Genomic DNA, 6,785 nt, shown 5'->3' with positions numbered 1-6,785 from the left:
TAAGCCTTGAGTTGCAATATTAAAGGATTCAATATTAATGACCCAGGAAGCATGAAAAGAAGATGGAAGGAATACACAGAGTTATTATACCAAAAAGAATTGGTCGACTTTCTACCATCAGGAGGTAACATATGATCAGGAAGCAATGGTTCTGAAGGAAGAAGTCCAAGCAGCACTGAAGACATTGGCGATAAACAAGGCTCCAGAATTGACGTAATACCAATTGAGATGTTTCAATGAACGGGAAGTGCCCACTCATCTATGCCAAGAAATTTGGAAGACAGCTACCTGGCCAGCTGACTGGAAGAGAGCCGCATTTATGCCTATTCCCAAGAAAGGTGATCCAACCAAATGTGGGAATTATTGAACAATATTGTTAACATCACATGAAACAAAATTTTGCTGAAGATAGTTCAAAATCGGCTGCAGCAGTATATCGACAGGGAATTGCCAGAAATTCAAGCCGGATTAGAAGAGGAAGTGGAACCAGGGATATCATTGCTTATGTCAGATGGATTCTGGCTGAAAACAGAGAACACCAGGAAGAGGTTTAACTTTGTTTTATTGACTATGCTAAAGCATTGACTGTGTGGACCATAGCAAATTATCGATAACCTTGTGGAGAGTGGAAATTTAAGAACACTTAATTGAGTTCATAAATAACCTGTACGTGAACAAAGAGGCAGTCCTTTGAACAGAATAAGCGGATACCACATGGCTTAATGTCAGGAAAGGTGTGCATCAGGGTTGTATCCTTTCACCGTATCTATTCAATCTGTATGGTGAGCAAATCATCCAAGAAGCTGGACTATATGAAGAAGAACAGGGCATTGGGATTGGAGGAAGACTCATTAACAACCTGCAGTATACAGATGACACAACTTTGCTTGCTGAAAGTGAAGAGGATTTTTAGCCTTTATTGATGCAGATCAAAGACCACAGCCTTCAGTATGGATTACAATTCAACATAAAACAAAAGTCCTCAGAACTGGACCAATAAGCAACATCATGATAAATGTAGAAAAGACTGAAGTTGTCAAGGATTTCATTTTACTTGTGTCAACAATCAACACCCATGGAAGCAGCAGTCAAGAAATCGAAAGACACATTGCATTGACCAAATCTGCTGCAAAAGGTCTTTTTAAAGTGTTAAAAAGCAAGTTATGTCACCTTGAGGACTAAGGTGCACCTAACCCAAGTCAAGGTGTTTTCAGTATCCTCATATACAGATATGGGAATATAACTAGAGTAGGGAATTTATTTGAAACATTCTTTGTGTTATGTTAAAATATGATCTGTGGTTATTTTCAAGATCAAGGGACTAATCTCAGCAATGATTACGTTCATTTGCCAAACTTAAAGTTTTGTTGTTGTTAGGTGCCCTTCAGTTGGTTCCAACCCATATCGACCCTATGTACAACAGAACGAAACACTTCCTGGTCCTGCACCGCCCTCACAATAGTTGTTATGCTTGAGCCTATTGTTGCAGCCACTGGGTCAATCCATCTCTTTTGAGTATCTTCTTCTTTTTCGCTGACTCTCTACCAAGTATGATATCCTTCTCCAGAGACTGATCTCCCCTTATAACATGTCCAAAGTATATGAGAAAAAGTCTTGCCATCCTTGCTTTTAAGGAGAATTCTGGCTGTACTTCTTCCAAGACAGATTTTTTTGGGTTCTTCTAGCAGTCCATGACATATTCAATATTCTTCCCCACCAACAAAATTCAAAGGCATCAAATCTTCTTGGCCTCCTTATTCATTGTTTAACTTTCACATGCATATGACGCTATTGAAAAATCCCTGGTTTGAGTCTGGCACACCTAAATCCTCAAGGTGACATTTTCGCTTTTCAACAAAAAGGCTTTTTGCAACAGATTTGCCCAAAGCAATGAGTCCTAAAATTTCTTTCTTTCTTTTTTTAATTATGCTTAGATGAATGTTTAAAGCTCAAGTTAGTTTCTCATGTGAAAATTTATACACTCATTGTTATATGACCCTAGTTGCTATCCCTTATAATGTAACTGCACATTGTTCCTTCCCACTCTAGATTGCACATTTCCATTCAACCAGATCCTTTCCCTTCTTGTCTGTAGACAGAAGCTGCACATTTATCTTGGGTATCTCCTTGAACTAAGAAGCACAATCTTCAAGAGTATCATTTTATGTTATATAAAAAAAAAATATAGCCCAGTCTATTTTTTGTCTGAAGAGTTGGCTTCGGGAATGGTTTTAGTTCTGGGTTAACAGAGAGTCCAGGATCTATGTCTTCTGGAGTTCCTCCAGTCTCAGTCAGACCATTAAGTCTGGTCTTTTTACTAGAATTTGAGTTCTGCACCCCACTTTTCTCCTGCTCCATCAGGGATACTCTGTTGTGTTCCCTGTCGGGGTGGTCATTGGTGTTAGCTGGGCACCATCTAGTTCTTCTGGTCTCAGGCTGATGGAGTCTCTGGTTTACGTGGCCCCTTTTGTCTCTTGGGCTAATATTTTCCTTGTGTCTTTGGTGTTCTTGATTCTTCTTTGCTCCAGGTGGGTTGTGATCAATTGATGTATGGTAAATGGCCACTCGCTATCTTTTAAGACCTCAGACACCGATCACCAAAGTGGGATGCAGAACATTTTCTTACTAAACTTTGTTATGACAATTAACCTAGATGTCCCCTGAAACCATGGTCCCTAGAACCCTGCCCCTGCTACACTGTCCCTCAAAGTGTTTGGTTGTATTCAGGAAATTTCTTAGCATTTGGTTTAGTCCAGTGGTGCTGATGACCCCCGTATTGTGTGCTGTCCTTCCCTTCATCTAAGATAATTCTTGTGTACTATCTAGTTACTTAATGCCTCTTTCCGTCCCTCCCCACCCTCGTAACTATCAAAGAATGTTTTCTTTGTACTTAAACATTTTTTTTAATAATTTTTATTGTGCTTTAAGTGAAAGTTTACAAATCAAGTCAGTCTGTCACATATAAGCTTATATACACCTTACTACATACTCCCATTTACTCTCCCCCTAATGACTCAGCCTGCTCCCTCCTCCCAGCCTCTCCTTTCATGACCATTTTGCCAGTTTCTAACCCTCTCTACCCTCCCATCTCCCCTCCAGACAAGAGATGCCAACACAGTCTCAAGCGTCCACCTGATACAAGTAGCTCACTCTTCATCAGCATCTCTCTCCAACCCATTGTCCAGTCCCTTCCATGTCTGATGAGTAGTCTTCGGGAATGGTTCCTGTCCTGGGCCAACAGACGGTTTGGGGACCATGGCTGCTAGGATTCTTCCAGTCTCAGTCAGACCACTAAGTCTGGTCTTTTTATGAGAATTTGGGGTCTGCATCCCACTGTTCTCCTACTCCCTCAGGGGTTCTCTGTTGTGCTCCCTGTCAGGGCAGTCATCGGTTGTGGCCGGCACCATCTAGTTCTTCTGGTCTTGGGATGATGTAAGTCTCTAGTTCATGTAGCCCTTTCTGTTTCCTGGGCTCATAGTTATTATTGTGTGACCTTGGTGTTCTTCATTCTCCTTTGATCCAGGTGGGTTGAGACCAATTGATGCACCTTAGATGGCCGCTTGTTAGCATTTAAGACCCCAGGCGCCACAGTTCAAAGTGGGATGCAGAATGTTTTCATAATAGAATTTATTGTGCCAATTGACTTAGAAGTCCCCTTAAGCCATAGTCCCCAAACCCCTGCCCTTGCTCCACTGATCTTCGAAGCATTCAGTTTATCCCGGAAACTTCTTTGCTTTTGGTCCAGTCCAGTTGAGTTGACCTTCCCTGTATTGAGTATTGTCCTTCCCTTCACCTAAAGTAGTTCCTATCTACTAACTAATCCATAAATAAACCTCTCCCACCCTCCATCCCTCCCCCGTCTCGTAACCACGAAAGAATGTGTTCTTCTCAGTTTATACTATTTCTCAAGAACTTATAATAGTGGTCTTATACAGTATTTGTCCTTTTGCATCTGACTAATTTCACTCAGCATAATGCCTTTCAGGTTCCTCCATGTTATGAAATGTTTCACAGATTTGTCACTGTTCTTTATCCATGCGTAGTATTCCACTGTGTGAATATACCATAATTTATTTACCCATTCATCCATTGATGGACACCTTGGTTGCTTCCAGCTTTTTGCTATTGTATACAGTGCTTCAATAAACATGGGTGTGCATATATCTGTTCGTGTAAAGGCTCTTATTTCTCTAGGGTATATTCCGAGGAGTGGGATTTCTGGGTTGTATGGTAGTTCTAGTTCTAGCTTTTTAAGAAAATGCCAGATAGATTTCCAAAGTGGTTGTACCATTTTACATTCCCTCCAGCAGTGTATAAGAGTTCCAATCTCTTCGCAGCCCCTCCAACATTTATTATTTTGTGTTTTTTGGGTTAAAGCCAGCCTTGTTGGAGTGAGATAGAATCTCATCATAGTTTTAATTTGCATTTCCCTAATGGCTAATGATCGAGAGCATTTTCTTAATGTGTCTGTTAGCCACCTGAATATCTTCTTTAGTGAAGTGCGTGTTCATATCCTTTGCCCACTTTTTGATTGGGTTGTTTGTCTTTTTGTGGATGAGTTTTAACAGAATCATATAGATTTTAGAGATCAGGCGCTGGTCAGAGACGTCATAGCTGAAATTCTTTTCCCAATCTGTATGTGGTCTTTTTAGTCTTTTGGTGAAGTCTTTAGATGAGCATAGGTGTTTGATTTTTAGGAGCTCTCAGTTATCTGGTTTCTCTTTGTCATTTTAAGTAATGTTTTGTATTCTGTTTATGCCTAGTATTAGGGCTCCTAACATTGTCCCTCTTTTTTCTCCCATGATCTTCACCGTTTTCGTCTTTGATCCACTTGGAGTTAGTTTTTGTGCATGGTGTGATGTATGGGTCCTGTTTCATTTTTTTTGCAACTGGATATCCAGTTATGCCAGCACCATTTGTTAAAAAGGCTATCTTTTCCCCAATTAACTGACACTGAGCCTTTGTCAAATATCAGCTGTTCATATGTGGATGGATTTATATCTGGGTTCTCAATTCTGTTCCATTGGTCTATGTGCCTGTTGTTGTACCAGTACCAGGCTGTTTTGACTACTGTGGCTGTATAATATGTTCTAAAATCAGGTAGAGTGAGGCCTCCCACTTTCTTCTTTTTCAATAATGCTTTACTTATCCGAGGCTTCTTTCCCTTCCATATGAAGTTGGTGATTTGTTTCTCCATCACTTTAAAAAATGTCATTGGAATTTGAAACGGAAGTGCATTGTATGTATAGATGGCTTTTGGATAGATGGTTTTTGGCAGAATAGACATTTTTACTATGTTAAGTCTTTCTATCCATGAGCAAGGTATGTTTTTCCACTTATGTAGGTTCTTTTAGTTTCTTGCACTGGTACTTTGTAGTTTTGTTTGTATAGGTCTTTTACATCTTTAGTAAGATTTATTCCTAAGTATTTTTTCTTCTTGGGGGCTATTGTGAATGGTATTGATTTGGTGATTTCCACTTCGATGTTCTTTTTGTTGATGTAGAAGAATCCAACTGATTTTTGTATGATCTTATAACCTGAGACTCTGTCAAACTCTTCTATTAGTTTTAGTATTTTTCTGGAGGATTCCTTAGGTTTTTCTGTGTATAAGATCATGTCATCTGCAAATAGAGATAATTTGACTTCTTCCTTGCCAATCCAGATGCTCTTTATTTCTTTGTCTAGCCTAATTGCTCTGGCTAGGACCTCTAGCACAATGTTGAATAAGAGCGGTGATAAAGGGCATCCTTGTCTGGTTCCTGTTCTCAAGGGAAATGCTTTCAGGCTCTCTTCATTTAGAATGATGTTGGCTGTTGGCTTTGTATAGATGCCCTTTATTATGTTGAGGAATTTTCCTTCAATTCCTATATTTTATCATTAATTGTTGTTGGACTTTGTCAAATGCCTTTTCTGCATCAATTGATAAGATCATGTGGTTTTTGTCTTTCGTTTTATTTATATGGTGGATTACATTAATGGTTTTTCTAATACTAAACCAACCTTGCACATAAAAAAAAAAATACCTGGTATAAATCCCACTTGGTTGTGGTGAATTATTTTTTTGATATGTTGTTGAATTCTGTTGGCTAGAATTTTGTTGAGGATTTTTGCATCTATGTTCATCAGGGATATAGGTCTCTAATTTTCTTTTTTTGTGGTGTCTTTACCTGGTTTTGGTATCAGGGATATGCTGGCTTCATAGAATGAGTTAGGTAGTATTCCGTCATTTTCTATGCTTTGAAATACCTTTAGTAATAGTGATGTTAGCTCTTCTCCGAAAGTTTTGTAGAACTCTGCAGTGAAGCCGTCCGGGCCAGGGCTTTTTTCTGTTGGGAGTTTTTTGATTACCTTTGCAATCTCTTTGTTATGGGTCTATTTAGTCGTTCTACTTATGATGGTGTTAGTTTAGGTAGGTAGTGTTTTTCTAGGAATTCATCCATTTCTTCTAGGTTTGCAAATTTGTTAGAGTACAATTTTTCATAATAATCTGGTATGATTCTTTTAATTTCAGTTGGGTCTATTGTGATATGGCCCACCTCGTCTCTTATTCAGGTTATTTGTTTCCTTTCCTGTATTTCTTTAGTCAGTCTGACCAATAGTTTATCAATATTGTTATTTTTTTCAAAGAACCAGCTTTTGGCTTTGTTAATTCTTTCAATTGTTTTTCTGTTCTCTAATTCATTTCATTCTGCTCTAATTTTTATTATTTGTTTTCTTCTGGTGCCTGATGGATTCTTTTATTGCTCGCTTTCTATTTGTTCAAGTTGTAGGGACAGTTCTCTGAC

Source organism: Loxodonta africana, chromosome 22 (assembly GCF_030014295.1).
Source record: "Loxodonta africana isolate mLoxAfr1 chromosome 22, mLoxAfr1.hap2, whole genome shotgun sequence".
NCBI classification, from domain to species: Eukaryota; Metazoa; Chordata; class Mammalia; order Proboscidea; family Elephantidae; genus Loxodonta; species Loxodonta africana.
The sequence above is the reverse complement of the archived record's forward strand: the minus strand, read 5'-3'. Positions refer to the sequence as shown.